This window comes from Mustela nivalis (genome assembly GCF_964662115.1).
Source record: "Mustela nivalis genome assembly, chromosome: 1".
Classification (NCBI taxonomy): domain Eukaryota; kingdom Metazoa; phylum Chordata; class Mammalia; order Carnivora; family Mustelidae; genus Mustela; species Mustela nivalis.
Window position 1 is genome coordinate 52981237 of NC_139020.1, and position 17685 is coordinate 52998921.

Here is a 17685-nt window from a genome sequence, read left to right on the forward strand (position 1 = left end):
CTCTCTTACAGTCCCTTCAGCAGAAAAATATATTTGATTCTCTTGACTTTTATTCCTTACTTATAAAAAGATTGTATTCACATAAAATAAATGTCTTAATTGTATTTCTACTTATTCTTAAAGTTTCATGGTTGGTTCATCAGCATCTTTTAAGAATCTCACCATTCCTATAGAAGAATTTCATTACCGCAATTTCTGCTTAAAGAACTAATAGAGTCAATGACGACAGATGGCAAGTTCACTTCTAAAAATGTGTGGTATTTGCTGTTCACTATTAAGCATTGTGGGAGACCTTGGTAGAATTCTGCCTGGGAATTTGGGAAGGGCATCACAGTTGAGCTTAGGTACTCATAAGGATTTGAATGATCCAAAGATGTCAAATAGGCAAAGATATAGGAAATGTCATTCTAAAGAGAGGAAGAAAATTACTAAAATTACATGCAGAGGAAAGTAGAGTTTAATTTGTCAAGATCAACTTTATAACATTAGAAAATGCAAGTATTAAAATGTTTGTAATGAATTTCAACATCAACTATTTCCTAGGACTCTACTCTCTAAATGTTTATATCAATTCTTATTGACAAACTATAATCTGTAGAATAACCATATGGTAAGTAAACTGTCCATGTTAGGGGAAATTCTCTAAATTATAAGCTGGTGGAAGTTTTCTATAATTAAAGACAGTGGGAAGGGAAAATAACAACTTCAAGTTGAAATTCTAGCTTTAAGGAAACTTGCTTGAGTCAAATTGTGAAATATTTAGTTATTGTGTTTATGAGGTTTCTTTTATGATTATACTATCTGCAGTTTATGCTCTTTATATTCATCTATAGCTTCTTTCATAGCTCTATCTTTAGCTCTTAAAAGCTTCAGGAAAAATGCGAACAGATTGTAGAAGCAGAAAAATTAAATTTAAAAGAAAAATAAAAACTTAAATAAAGTATATAAAAAAGAAAATATGATTTATAAGGTAACAGGATGGGTAACTGGGACATTAGACAGTAAAGAAAGAAGGCTGCAAAGGAATTAGAGAAGAATTGACAGGTAGATATAGAGGGATTTATCCATCCATCTATCCTTCTGTCCATTCGTCCATCTGTCCATTCATCTGACTCCAAACTGTGTCTAATTCAGATTCATATTTCCAGAAATCCTTTGGACAACTCTATCAAGACCTTGCAAGTATATGTCTCTTAGTAAATAGGAAACACCAACTTCTGTTTAATTTCCCAAGACAACAAACAGAGTCATTCTTGATTTGAATTTCTCCTTTGTCACTCATACAAAATTGATCATCAAGTCACATTGATTTTGCATTTGAAAGGTCTCATTTGTTTTCCCTTTTTGGAGACCCTGTCATTGATCATCTCTTGCATGGATTACTGCAATAGAATTTTAACAGTTTTCTGATTTTACTTTACAGAGCTCTTCCAATTCATCTTATTTATTGATATTCAATATATTTTTCTCTCTTTTTAAGAAATAAATCTTCCAAATACACAAGATATCATAGAATATAAAATAACAGGGAATCATATTTAAAAGTTGTTAATATTTTGCTGTATCTGCTTTAGGAATTTTTAAGAAATAAAATACTGCCAATACAACTGAAGACTCCTTTGTACCTCTCCCTGTCTTTCTTTCCTTCCTACCCTTCCCAAACAAATGCAGTTCCCTGAAGTTGGTGTGTATCTTCCCATCCATCTTTAAAAAAATATTGTACCATGTATTTATATATCCAAAGCCATGTTTTGTATACTGTTGTGTATTTTTTAAATAAAATACATGGTATAATACCACACATATTCTTCTGCATCTAGCTTTCTTCACCTAATGTTACTTCACAACACTTCAACATTTTTTCATTCAACATAATAAGATATATCCTGTTCATAAAGTTTATTTGAAATGCTATAGTATTTTATGTTCCAATTTCCCCTATTATTTATCTTCAGTACTTTACTTTTTGCTTATTATTAATCATTTCTTCTTCCCAATTGGCTAAAAGTACTATAGTAGTAGTAATAGTAGTAGTAGTAGTAGCAGCAACAGGAGTAGTAGTACTGGTTAATGATTATTTAAATTTTCAAATAGCTTCATTGATTTCTTGGCTCATTGTTCCTCACAGACGCTTTGTGCTTTTGTTGTCAGTTTCGTTGCTAGTAAAGTACAATTTGAAAGAAGAAAACTGTCAGTATTTGGCTGAAAATATTATTCAACCTCTCCCTTTAGTCCATACAATGAGTGGAGTTCTAAATTGACAATCACTTTATCGAGCACAAGATATTATTTCATCCTTCTCTGGAAACATTTTTTTATTTTAACCTTATTACTTTTGTAGGCACTTTAACATTGTTCCTGAGTTATTTTTAAGATTTCTATGACATTAAAGTTTTATATTTCTCAAATTCAAGAAAATCTGAGCCTTCATGGTATTCAATATTCCCTTCACTTTTGCTCTCTATCATGGAATTGTATTAGACATGTTAGGTATACTAAGTCTGACCTTTATAACTCAACACTTCTTTTTATGTATCTTATAATGGTCTCTCTCTGAGCTACATTTTTTAAAAAGATTTTATTTATTTGAGAGAGAGAGAGAGTGGGAGAGTATAGAGGAAGAGTGAAAAGAAGAAGCAGACTCCCTACTGAGCAGAGAACCTAATGTGGGATCCATCCCAGGACCCTGAGATCATATTCTGAGCCAAAGCAGATGCTTAACCAGCTGAGCTACCCAGACACACTCTGATATGCTTAACCAGCTGAGCTACCCAGACACACTCTGATCTACATTTTATAAATTTTTTTTCAAATTCACCTTCTCTGGTTTATTTTCTCAATGGAGCCTGTCACTGAGCATTCTATACGCTGTATATATTTACCTTATTATTGCTTATAACTTCAGGGATTATATATTTCATCTCTTAATGTTAAATTTGTTCCTATTTTATACTTGCCTACTCTTTTTTTGCACAGTTTTGTATTTTCATTGTGGTTTCTATTCTTTTTGGGGGTGGTGGTGCAGAGATTTCCTTTTAATCATTTACCAATTGTGTACTCATATTTTCTTTCCAAATTTCATAATATAAAACTATATTATTTCCCTTTCTTGGTGTTCATTCCTCTTTTTGCTGTACCTGCCAACTCTCCCTTGATGAATCATTTCCACATCTATTATGTTATTTTTTTTTATTGTGAATTCATTTTTAGTAAGAATCTTTGTATTCTGAGAAATCTGAAGTGTTCTGACTTCATGGAAGGTCTCTATAGAATAGTTTGGTTTTTTTGTGGGTCTAGGAATTTTAATGGTGTGGTAGGCAGAATTCTAGATGGCCCCCATGAACTTTGTCTCCTGGTGTTACCCTGTCATTATGTTATATTACATGGCTGTGATGGTCAATTTTATGTGCCAGTTTGGCTAGGCTGTAGTTCCCAGTTATTTAATCAAATGATATTCTAGGAATTACACTGAAGGTACTTATAGATGTGATTAGAGTCCCTAATTACCTGATTTGAAGGGAGATTATCCTAGATAATCTGAGTAGGCTTTGTGTAACTAGCTGCAATGCCTTAAGAATGAAACTGAGACTTCTCAAAAAAAGAAATTCTGCCTGTGGCTTACAGATCCAGCCTATCCTTACTGACTGACTGCCTTACATGTGTCAGACTTTCCTAGCCAATCCATACACATATTCACACAAGCCAACTCCTTGTGGCAAATCCCTTAATATACATCTCCTCTTCTGTTTCTATGGTTGAATACTGACTGACATATTGGCAAAAGGAATTTTTCAGATGTAATTAAAGTTAGAAAAGGAAAAAGCAACTCAACCTTACAGTTAGAAGGAACTCGAGTCTGCTAATAACCTGAATGGGCCTGGAAGCAGATTCATCCCCAGAACCTCCAGATAATGCAGCCCAGCTGATACCTTGATTTCTGCCTTGCAAAGACTCTAAGCAAAGAGCCAGGTGGATCCATCTTTTGACCCATAGAGTTAATAAATGGGTATTTTTTAATCACTTATTTTGTGGTAACTTTTTACATATTAATTTAAAAAAAAAACATTGTAAGTGGTTTGGGCCAGTATTCATACTGATTTTTTGGGTTGGCATTCAAGAACCATGAGTAGTATAATGTGAACTTCTCCTTATGAATGGGCTAGGCTTGGGCTTAAATTTCTGGTCTGTGACTGTTTCCCCCATTGGATTCTGGTAGGAAATATGTTTGTATGTAGTTTCTTAAACTGGTAGATGAAATGTGATTAATGCTGTTTTTATGAAACAGGCAGCTCTTGGCTCTATGCCAGGACTCAGGACATCACATTTCCTATTGCTCTTTAAGTATTAAGGCCCTATGATCACCACCCAATTCAATATCCTCACAGATTACCATAGAATCAACTCAGTGACAAGGTATGAGTTCTTTTCTAGTATCTGGCACCTGAATATTTTATCAATCTTTTGCGCTCAAAAATATTTTAATAATTTCTTAAGTTATGTTTATGTAAGTTTGTATCTGGAATTTAGCACTTTTCCAATTTGACAAAGATAATGCTGGTCATGCTCTATATATTACATACCATCTCACTGGAATGCAGTGTGTCAGTATTCACACTAAGTGGATAAATAAAGAATATGAAAAACTTGATATAAGTTCAGATGAAGTTTCACTGTGAAAAAAAAAAAATTCAACATAGGTCAGAGTTTACCCAAATACATTAAAATAAATTCTAAGATTTTGAAGTTCTTGGGTTTTGGAATTTTGAATAAGGGCTGGTGCCCGGGCATAAATGTTTAGTGGAATATGTTTTCAGAGATTAAAAAAAAATGAGATCTCGAAGGTGGAGATAGAGAGTAATATTCTCCCATAAATAAAAAAGAAAAGCTTGACAACAGGGCTTTCCAGATAATTACAGATTTGTTTAGAGACCTTGACTAAATACACTGCTTTTTTTTTCCAAACATAGCACTTGGTGTTTTAAACCTGCCCTTTTAAATTGTGAATTCCACATGGGAAGGAATATTTTCTCACTATTAACACTAAATAAACATTGCAATGTCAAAAGGTAACCAAGCCATCAGATTATTTGGCCATGTGCTATCACAGATCCTCTGAATTCTGTTTTCCTTAGGGATAACAGCAATGTTTGTTAGTAATTGGACACTGTCATTCTAAAGGGAGCCCTATGCCCACAGATGCCACCATAGCTGAGAGGAATCTGATTTGCAGCTTAAGTAAAAGTCATTTAGTTCTTTTGTTGCCCTGCAAAGGCAATTAGACTCGAGCAGCAGCTGCATACAATTCTGGAATAATGCTGAATGGGTGGTGTGTGTGTGTGTGTGTGTGTGTGTGTGTATGTGTACATGCGTCCGTGCATTTGTGTAACATTTTAAAGCAGGTGTAAATAAGTAATCTTTTCATTTATTTTAATTCTTTCAAAGAAGCTAACATCAGGAAAATCAGGACAGGAGAGAGTTTTGTAAGAGAGAACACTTGTCATCAATCTCTGCTTTTCATTCCTGTCACCTTTAATTCCAGGATGCATTGTCATGACTTAAGTGATTCTCCACTCAAGCTCTGTGTTTGGAGTATTTGCAATGACAAAGAGCTTAAATCTACCACATCTAGATCTTCTACTAACAACATTTGTCACAATTCAGGTAAACATTTACCTCTTGTGCTAAATGGTTTTCTTGACAATCTCTGGCCTTTGTTCAGACTGTTTTCTCTTCTCTCGAGGCTGTTTTCCTTCATCTAACCACACCATCTGAGAGATGAAGACTGGGTGGTCCTGGTTCAGGCAAGAGAAAACAATTTCTATTATAACAACTCTAATTTTGCTTGAATCATTTCTCCTATCACCTGCATCTTCAGTAGAAAGAGGTTAGTCATTACCCTCATAGGTGACAAATCGATGAAATTACTGATGGCAACAGCAATGGGCTGTGGTAGTAGTTAATTATGCTCTGGCGCATGTCTTTCATTAAGGTGCTGTTTCCTTCACCAGAGCCCTCAATAAAGCATTTCTCAAGAGTCCCTTAGGAGTCTGTGCAGGGCGGAACAGTCTATCAGGCAGCTGGGAGCGGGATGTCGTGCTGCCGCCTGTGAGGGGGCATTAATGAGGCTGAGTAATGCAACCTGACAACGCCTGATGAATGGGACTCTCTGGGGGGATGGTCTGACAAATGGAGGCTCCATGACAAGCATAGTTTTCTAAACAATGTGAGGCTTCATTTGTCAGTTTATTGGTTATGAAAAAGAACTAGTCCAAAAGGTGGATTGGGATTTAATGAAGAAATTGTCCCCAGTGGTTAGAAGCAATATGAGTTGATGGTATTACCTCTTATTGGTATTCAGACTTTTCATCCTGTGGCATCAGAGACATGGTTAGAGAGCATTACTAAAGAATTGCCTAATGGCAAATTGGGGTGAAAAATTGGTACCTCTGGATTTGACATTTTTGTGGTTGGCAGATAGCCAAAGGTGGGAAGTGACAGCATTGGGTTCCAACATAGGCTCCATTATCACAATCTTGACTGTGATATTTTGTGTCTTTAGTTTAAAAGTCTTCTGGTCATTCTGTAATGCCTTGTATCTAATGAAGATAAGCTTTGAAAGACTGTTTTAAAGGAGTATGCTTTAGTTGATTTTTCCTACACTAGAAACTCAAACCTTGACTATAATAGTTCAACATTGGTTTTACTAGATTGGGTGTGTGTTTGGTAACAGAAAGGAGAGGTCTTTAAATTATGAACTGTAGAGGTGACAACATTTTGTTGAGGGAGATTAAGGAATAGTTATATAGAATGAGTGAAGAGTTTGTGTAGAGGATTTGGATTTCAGTCTTATGTTCCTCTGTTATAAACAACTGGCAGCAACCCTTAGTCAGTGTACATAATGGAACAGTTCTTGTCAGAACATTGCCTTGTTCTATATCATTTATATTGGGATGTCAGCTCCTTACACTTCTAGACCCTTGTTATTAAGCTTTTTATATGACCGCAGTTTTTCAAACCATAGGTTTTGTTACCTTCAGATATGCTTTGCAAAATACTGGCCTTGGTTCTATGATATCACAGCTCTCTATTAACCTCTGTGATCCATCTTTGTCTGCTGGTGGCTTTATTCTCTTCATGGTATCAACATCATCATCATCATCATCATTATTTTTACAATGATAAAAGAAGAGATGTTTGTGAAGTCTCTATTCACTTGGAAAATGAAAAGAGATGTGCAGTTATCAGGAGACACGGAAGCCATAAAGTTTCTCATGCAACTATTAAATGTATCTTAATATACTCTATTATATAAATCTTATATATTATGATATGACCCTTTTCATCCACCTCATCCTCCTTTATCACAGGGAAGAATCAACACTACTGAATTTTTAAATTCAGTGCACTAACTTCAGGTCATTCCCATGCTTGGAATAACATGATGTGCTGACAGATACACAGCTATCTTTCTCAAACAATTCCCTAATTCATTTGAAAATCAACTAATGCTTTGTCTCCATTCCGAAGTTCCATTTTGTTTCTATTCTGAGGCCCTATTTATATCTAAAGAAGTTTTAAAAATATGAAGATGATTATAATCATAACACCCTTTTAGGAAACTCACTTCTATAAATTCTTTCATTAACATCATGGAATTCATTTCATAATAGCTAAGGAGAGGGGGAGAATTTCAAACCTGCAGAGAAGAAGTGAATTGTAGAAAATAAACATAAATTTAGCAAAAAATTTGTATGGTTTTAAGTTTATATATCCTGTTTAATCTACAAATCTACATTAAGTTCATTCAGTACTGGATTTAAGCCTCTTGACTTCTAAACAAGTATTTTATTGTGCAGGTTACTCTAAATTTTCCTTAATGAAAATGAATTCTTTGAATCTTGAAAAAAAAAAAGTGTGAAATTAGAATTCAGTGTTCATGTTGTCATTTGAGCTTCTCTCTTCATTTTTTTTCTGATAGTATAGAATATTTGGCACCTCCTCTGGGCTTGTCTCATGACTGCTTTCTCTTGGCATTAAGCCCAGCTAGTCTCATCTTATTGACTTCTGCAGAGCATCTCAGATAGAGTAAAGTTATTTTGAGAAATTTGCAATGAATAAATGAATTTTTCCTTAAGTGACTCTGATCATTTCTAAATCAAAGCCTTCTTTTTATAAGCCACTGATAAAAGAAACACATTAGGCTAATTTGAAAGAGGGAAAGTAATGTTGGTGTAGAAATTGTATGTGTGTGTGTGTGTGTGTGTGTGTGTGTGTGTGTATGTGAGAGAGAAAGAGAGAGAGTCTGAGAGAGAGAGAGAGGCTGGATAAAATAAAGGGAAGATAATCTCTAGGTAGAAGATTCCTAAAGTCAAAAGAAGCTCTTTATCTTTATTACACTGTTTTTCCTAATTTTTCTCTTTTTCTTCCTGATGGATTAGACGTTTCTCAGTTCATATAAAGGATTAAAAACAGAACAAAACCTGTATATTTCAAACTATCCCCAAGAAAACTACCACGTGTATTTTTGTTAATCTTCCCAAGTTTTATCCTATACTGCCATGATATCCAAAAACAATCTTTAGAGTTCCAAACTTGAAGTACAGAAACAGAATGTAAAAATTGACATGAATCACCAACTTCATAAGCCACTATCTACAGTATCCAGCATTACACACACATCCATGCACACATACACCCACTGAAACTTGTCCTTCTCAAACTCTAAAACTTCTTCCTTGTACCAAAATGATTCTGATAAGTGCCCAAATGTTTACATGAGTTATAAACATGTAGAAACAAAAAAATTGTTTGAAATATGGAAAATGTCTGTATTTTGTCACAACTGAGCTCTTCTAAAAGAATCTATTCATTCTCTTTCTGGCCTTGCATGAAGAAGCAAAACTCAGTAAATGTAGGGGCACGTGCAGATGTGTTATATAACTTTGGGATCATAGAAAAGAGTTATTTCCCATTTCTTCCCGAAACTTTTAGCTCATAGATATACTAACAACAAAAATAAACGAAATTTAAAACATGTAGGTATTTTTTGGTAACTTGTTAGTCCTGGGGGAAAATTTGCATATGGGTTTGATGATTGAATATGGACACATGTGGACACATGCAGAGAATTTCAATATATTACTTGTTTACTTATTAACTTCTGGGGCAAGTGATTCCAAAAGGTTTTTGTCTTAATATTCTGGGCATCTTGGGTTAATTATTTCACAGCAGGAGCTATTATAAGGTTGTGAAATCTCACAAATGGGCATAAAAATGTATCTTTCATGTATATGACACAACCATGTCATAAAATCTTCAGTATTTCAGTATAGAAAACAAAATAAATTTTAGCCCTGTGATACATATTTTGATTTTGCTAGCATGAACTTGTGTAAATAGGTGGTGGGGGAGTAAGTATGGCTAAAACAGTAAGTAATGCTAGGAGATTAAGAAAATCCAACATGATGTATAAAATGAAGAAAAATTCACATCTAGTCATCTCAGCAATTTTTACTTTTAAAACATCCTCATTGTTTATGTAGGAAAGAAAGATACGCTATTTTGGAGGGTTTCCCCTTCTTTAAAGTTAATTTCTTCTAGGCACAGATTCTGCTTTTCTGACAGCAGCACGAGGCTCATTATATAACACAAGTCATCAGGCAGAGGTGAGGAGAAGAAGCCTGTTCCCTGAAGCAATTTGTTTCAGCAATGCTGCTAGAGCATAGTTCAGGATTATCTTTAATATGAATGAGAAGCTGGAGCCACTTGAATAGGCAGATGGAGTTTTGTTTTCTTCCCCCCAGACCATGAACTTGTCTGTTTCTTTTTTCCAAAATACATTCATCATCTTGGTTGTTATTTTGTTTAACCTTGTTCTGCCATTCTTTCCAATTACTCAGTTTAGTTTATCCACTCCAGGTTAGCTAATTGGCTTTACTTAGCCTTCTTTTTCACACATTTCCATCCCATTCCACATGTAATTCAAGTCCCATTAGCTCCCACTTCATTTAAACCAATATAGGACCCATGGGAGTAGTAGGGCTGTTGGAAACAGGTGCAACTGGACAGATGGTTGCTTTGCCAGGAGGGTGGAGCAGCCCAAACAGCTACCTCGCCAAATTCTGCCTGTCAGGCTGAGACAGCTAAGAGGGTTAGCAGAGGGCTATCCCTGGATTTAATTGCTATTGTCCTTCTGTTATTGGTTCTCCCTTAGACTCCAAATGCGTATTCTTTTTAGGCATAAAGCCAACTTTAAGAAACAATCAAGTTGCTTATTAAACATTAGGTCTCCACTGCTATAATGTATGCAATCAAGAGCTTGCTTGGTTCTGTTTTGAAAGAAGTAAGACCAGTTCTAGATGTTACTTGCATGCTAACTTGCCCCCGTAATCAGCTGTTGCCATGCCATAGTCACTATTCCCTAAGGCTGTCTCACTGTTTTGAACTTAGAAGGCACCTATTCTGAACTCTGGGTTACCTCTTGGTCTACTTTCTCTTTTATTGGCCAGAGCTGCAAAACAGAAGATCATGAGAGGTGTGCCTGCTACAGATTCATGATATCCAGTGTCAAGTAAGCTCTGTCCTAGGCTTTTATTTTGTTTTATTTATTTTTTCCAGAATAGTCCACAAGAAAACTTTTAAACATTATCATTACATCCAGATTCTGCCTATTTCACTTTTGTGAAGATGACGGGACCTCCATTTCTTATTATCCATTGGCCATATACTCCTCCGTATCTGACTTCATGTCTCATGACTCTAATGATATTTTGTATTTAAGGAACATTATTAGCCTCACAATTTCCAATCTCAGTTATTTTTTCCCTTCAATTCCCATCTCCCTGAACTTGAAGTAATGAATACTAAGTCAATATAAATCACCATGGAGATTTTACTTTTCTACTTGGGCTTTTGAAATAGCATATTTTTGTTTTCCATTTAATCTTCTGGTCTCATCTTTTCTGTTTTTCTTAATGTATTCTTTACAGTTGGGTGTTATTCGAGGCTTTCTTCCACCTCAAAAGTTATTTCTATTTGTTGTCCACAGCAAACTAGCTATACTGCATCCTACAGTAATATTTTTGGTGACAATTCCCTACCTATCTGTGGTTCAAGTCCCAAATGCTTATCCCAAGTAGAAGTTTTGTTTGTTTGTTTGTTTATTGTTTTTTAATTTACATGTAATGTATTATTAGCCCCAGGGGTATAGGTCTGTGAATCGTCAGGCTTACACACTTCACAACACTCACCATAGCACATACCCTCCCCAGCGTCCATAACCCAACAACCCTCTCCCTACACCCCTTCCCCTAGCAAACCTCAATTTTTTTTGTGAGATTAAGAGTCTCTTTATAGATTCTGGACACTAGTCCGTTATCTGATATGTCGTTTGCAAATATCTTCTCCCATTCTGTCAATTGTCTTTTGGTTTTGTTAACTGTTTCCTTTGCTGTGCAAAAGCTTTTGATCTTGATGAAATCCCAAGAGTTCATTTTTGCCCTTGCTTCCCTTGCCTTTGGCGTTGTTCCTAGGAAGATGTTGCTGTGGCTGAGGTCAAAGAGGTTGCTGCCTGTGTTCTCCTCAAGGATTTTGATGGATTCCTTTCTCACATTGAGGTCCTTCATCCATTTTGAGTCCATTTTTGTGTGTGGTGTAAGGAAATGGTCCAATTTCATTTTTCTGCATGTGGCTGTCCAATTTTCCCAGCACCATTTATTGAAGAGGCTGTCTTTTTTCCATTGGACATTCTTTCCTGCTTTGTCGAAGATTAGTTGACTGTAGAGTTGAGGGTCTATTTCTGGGCTCTCTATTCTGTTCCATTGATCTATGTGTCTGTTTTTGTGCCAGTACCATGCTGTCTTGATGATGACAGCTTTGTAATAGAGCTTGAAGTCCGGAATTGTGATGCCACCAACGTTGGCTTTCCTTTTCAACATTCCTCTGGCTATTCAAGGTCTTTTCTGGTTCCATATAAGTTTTAGGATTATTTGTTCCATTTCTTTGAAAAATGGATGGGATTTTGATAGGGATTGCATTAAATGTGTAGATTGCTTTAGGTAACATAGACATTTTCACAATATTTGTTCTTCCAAACCATGAGCATGGGACATTTTTCCATTTCTTTGTGTCTTCCTCAATTTCTTTCATGAGTACTTTATAGTTTTCTGAGTATAGATTCTGTGTCTCTTTGGTTAGGTTTATTCCTAGGTATCTTATGGTTTTGGGTGCAATTGTAAATGGGATTGACTCCTTAATTTCTCTTTCTTCTGTCTTGCTGTTGGTGTAGAGAAATGCAACTGATTTTTGTGCATTGATTTTATATCCTGACACTTTACTGAATTCCTGTATAAGTTCTAGCAGTTTTGGAGTGGAGTCTTTTGGGTTCTCCACATATAGTATCATATCATCTGCGAAGAGTGATAATTTGACTTCTTCTTTGCCGATTTGGATGCCTTTAATTTCCTTTTGTTGTCTGATTGCTGAGGCTAGGACCTCAAGTACTACGTTGAATAGCAGTGGTGATAATGGACATCCCTGCCGTGTTCCTGACCTTAGCGGAAAAGCTTTCAGTTTTTCTCCATTGAGATTGATATTTGTGGTGGGTTTTTCATAGATGGCTTTGATGATATTGAGGTATGTGCCCTCTATCCCTACACTTTGAAGAGTTTTGATCAGGAAGGGATGCTGTACTTTGTCAAATGCTTTTTCAGCATCTATTGAGAGTATCATATGGTTCTTGTTCTTTCTTTTATTGATGTGTTGTATCACATTGACTGATTTGCGGGTGTTGAACCAACCTTGCAGCCCTGGAATAAATCCCACTTGGTCGTGGTGAATAATCCTTTTAATGTACTGTTGAATCCTATTGGCTAGTATTTTGTTGAGTATTTTCACATCTGTGTTCATCAAGGATATTGGTCTGTAGCTCTCTTTTTTGATGGGATCCTTGTCTGGTTTTGGGATCAAGGTGATGCTGGCCTCATAAAATGAGTTTGGAAGTTTTCCTTCCATTTCTATTTTTTGGAACAGTTTCAGGAGAATAGGAATTAGTTCTTCTTTAAATGTTTGGTAGAATTCCCCCAGGAAGCCATCTGGCCCTGGGCCTTTGTTTGTTTGGAGATTTTTAATGACTGTTTCAATCTCCTTACTGGTTATGGGTCTGTTCAGGCTTTCTATTTCTTCCTGGTTCAGTTGTGGTAGTTTATATGTTTCTAGGAATGCATCCATTTCTTCCAGATTGTCAAATTTATTGGCGTAGAGTTTCTCATAGTATGTTCTTATAATAGTTTGTATTTCTTTGGTGTTAGTTGTGATCTCTCCTCTTTCATTCATGATTTTATTTATTTGGGTCCTTTCTCTTTTCTTTTTGATAAGTCAGGCCAGGGGTTTATCAATTTTATTAATTCTTTCAAAGAACCAGCTCCTAGTTTCGTTGATTCGTTCTATTGTTTTTTTGGTTTCTATTTCATTGATTTCTGCTCTGATCTTTATGATTTCTCTTCTCCTGCTGAGCTTATCAGATAAAGGACTAGTGTCCAGAATCTATAAAGAACTTAGCAAACTCAACACCCAAAGAACAAATAATCCAATCAAGAAATGGGCAGAGGACATGAACAGACATTTCTGCAAAGAAGACATCCAGATGGCCAACAGACACATGAAAAAGTGCTCCACATCACTCGGCATCAGGAAAATACAAATCAAAACCACAATGAGATATCACCTCACACCAGTCAGAATGGCTAAAATTAACAAGTCAGGAAATGACAGATGCTGGCGAGGATGCGGAGAAAGGGGAACCCTCCTACACTGTTGGTGGGAATGCAAGCTGGTGCAGCCACTCTGGAAAACAGCATGGAGGTTCCTCAAAATGTTGAAAATAGAACTGCCCTATGACCCAGCAATTGCACTATTGGGTATTTACCCTAAAGATACAAATGTAGTGATCCAAAGGGGCACATGCACCCGAATGTTTATAGCAGCAATGTCCACAATAGCCAAACTATGGAAAGAACCTAGATGTCCATCAACAGATGAATGGATCAAGAAGATGTGATATATACACAATGGAATACTATGCAGCCATCAAAAGAAACGAAATCTTGCCATTTGCAACAACATGGATGGAACTAGAGCGTATCATGCTTAGCGAAATAAGTCAAGCAGAGAAAGACAACTATCATATGATCTCCCTGATATGAGGAAGTGGTGATGCAACATGGAGGCTTAAGTGGGTAGGAGAAGAATAAATGAAACAAGATGGGATTGGGAGGGAGACAAACCATAAGTGACTCTTAATCTCACAAAACAAACTGAGGGTTGCTGGGGGGAGGGAGTTTGGGAGAAGGGGGTGGGATTATGGACATTGGGGAGGGTATGTGCTTTGGTGAGTGCTGTGAAGTGTGTAAACCTGGTGATTCACAGACCTGTACCCCTGGGGATAATAATATATGTTTATAAAAAATTAAAAATTTAAAAAAAAAGAGTCTCTTATGGTTTGTCTCCCTCCTGATCCCATCTTATTTCATTTTTTTCCTTCCCTATCCCACAAACCTCCCACTTTCCCTCTAAAATTCCTCATATCAGGGATATCATATGATAATGGTCTTTCTCTGATTGACTTATTTTGCTCAGCATAATACCCTCTAGTTCCATCCACATCATTGCAAATTGCAAGATTTCATTTCTTTTGATGGCTGCATAGTATTCCATTGTATATATACACCACATCTTCTTTATCCATTCATCTGTTGATGGACATCTAGGTTCTTTCTACAGTCTGGCTATTGTGGACATCCAAGAAGAAGTTTTTATTTTAACTTATTTTAAGACAGATAGATTTTGAACAGCCCATAGTTTTGTCAGTTCTATGAACTCAAGGACTATTATTCTTTTTCATTTGTTCCATATTTTCTTGTTTTTTTTTAAATTTTATTTATTTATTTGTCAGAGACAGAAGGAGAGAGAGCGAGCGAGTACAGGCAGACAGAGAGGCAAGCAGAAGCAGAGGGAGAAGCAGGCTCCCCGCCGAGCAAGGAACCCGATGTGAGACTCGATCCCAGGACCCTGGGATCATGACCTGAGCCGAAGGCAGCCGCTTAACCAACTGAGCCACCCAGGCGTCCCCATATTTTCTTGTTAAATCCACCCTTTTTTATTTATCAAAATATTCTTCTTTGTTCCTTAACTTTTTCAGTTCTCCTGCTAAATATTTTCATCGGAATTTTCATATATAAATGCTTGAATTATTGCAATAGATTCTACCTAAGAAGAATTAATCCTAAAAATGATGGAGACTAAATATCATGTAATATTTATTACATGGTAGATATCCTCCTAGTTAACTCAATGCATGCTGTCATTTAGTTGTCATGATATCCCTATGAAGTAGTAGTATTCTCATTTCCTAGGTGATAACATTGAGATACAGAGAATCAGGCAACTTGTGCAGTATTATAAAACTAATGCAAGACGGGACTTGAACACAGGATTTCTAAGAAGGAACAACTATGCTATGATGTGTTTCTTGACCTTCTTTTTTGTCTCTTCTCATTAGAATGAATGTATTTTTAGAACAATAGAGACATCCCTGGCCTAAGAGCTAAAAAAAAAGAAAGAAAGAGAAAAGAAAAAAGAAAGAAAGAAGGCGAAAAAGAGAAAAGAAAAAGGAAAAAAAAGGAATACTGACAACAAAATGCTATTCACACAAATTCAAAAGTACCTATTCTACTTGACTTCTGGTTTTCTTTGTAGTCCTCTCAACTCTTCATTGGAATTTTTATATCAGGTATATCTCTGCGTCTCTGGGCCTATCCATATAAATAATTGGTCATAAAGGAGAAAACAGATGAATCCTTAGAGGAAATACAGTATGAGGAGTGAATTTTTCCCCCAAAAAAGGATTTTTATTTGAAAGCATATGGATTTTAAAAAAATGTTTGCTTTATTTTGTTTTTGTTTTGTTTTGTTTTGTTTTTTGAGAGAGAGAAAGCATGGGGGAGGGGAGAGGAGCAGAGGGAGCGGGAGAGAGAGAATCTTAAGCAGGCTCCATGCCCAGTGTAGAGCCTGACACAGGGTTTGATCAGACAACACTGAGATAAGGACTTGAGCCAAAATCAAGAGTTGGACACTTAACAAACTGAGCCACACAGGTGGCCCCACAAAAATGTTATTTTTTTAATCTTGACTTCACCATCTATTGTATTGCCCTTCTCCATTACCATAATTTCATTTATTTTACTCTGATCTTACATCTTCAATTTCATTATGTTATTCTGTTTAAAAAATGTGACCTCCCTCCCTGCTTTTTGAAGAATAAAATTCAATGTTGATTTGTCACTCAAAACCATCTGCAAACTATATATTATTTTTCTTCTGTTATCCCCTCAATACACACTCACCACCTTTACCTGAATATTCTTGCCATTGACTTACTAATGTGTCTTTGTTCAATCCAGTCCTGATGCCTGGTATGATCCCAACTCTGTATGTTGAAATTCTACTCATTTCCAAAAGCCAGTTCAAGGTTTTTATGTCCCTCATCCACTGCCAGAAATTAGCTTTTTCATTTTTCAATTCCTACTGTACTTTGTACTTTTCTCATTGTGTTTATCATATGCTAGTTGCATTTGTTGCTTTATATTTATGTACTTCTCTTACTTTTCCTGGTGGATTATAAACTTAATATAAGGGGTCAATATCATATACTTTTTTCCCAATAAATCAACTTTGTTGAGGCATAATTTATATATAATAAAATGCACCCAACTTAAATATGTAGTTAAATGACGGGCGCCTGGGTGGCTCAGTGGGTTAAGCCGCTGCCTTCGGCTCAGGTCATGATCTCAGGGTCCTGGGATCGAGTCCCACATCGGGCTCTCTGCTCAGCAGGGAGCCTGCTTCCCTCTCTCTCTCTGCCTGCCTCTCCATCTGCTTGTGATTTCTCTCTGTCAAATAAATAAATAAAATCTTTTAAAAAATATGTAGTTAAATGAGGCTTGAAAATTATATACAATCATGTAACCACTGCTATAATTAAAACATAAATATTTCCATCATTTATTTCCAGATCAACACCCAACCCTTGCTTCAGGCAATCACTGATTTGCTTTTTTCATTATAGATTAATTTTTCCCTTTCTGAAATTTTATATAAATAGAACCATACAATTAGAATTAGTTTGTGTTTGGCTTCTTTCATTCATTGTAACATTTTTGAAATTCAACCATGCCGTTGCACATTTGAATGGCTTGTCCCTTTTTATTGCTGCATAATACTCCATTGTATGAACATATGAAACACAATTAACCTATCTACCCATCATTGAACATTTGATTATTTCTAATATAGTTGTTATGAATAAATTTGATATAAACATTCATCTACAAGTCTTTATGCTTTCTTTTCTCTCAGTTAAATGGTTAAGAGTGCAATTATTGGGTTATTTATATTTAACTTTATGTTAAATTTAATTTTATATGTTTTCCTCAGTGATTATAGCATTTTACATTTCTGTCTGTAGTGTATGTATGTATGTATGTATGTAGTGTCTTTATCTTTTCTAATAGTTGATTCAGTTAAAAGTCCTTTAAGTATAACTGACACTTTAAGTATAATTGACATATAATATCCTATTAGCTTTAGATGTATATCACAGTTATTCCATATTTTTATGCATTATGAAGT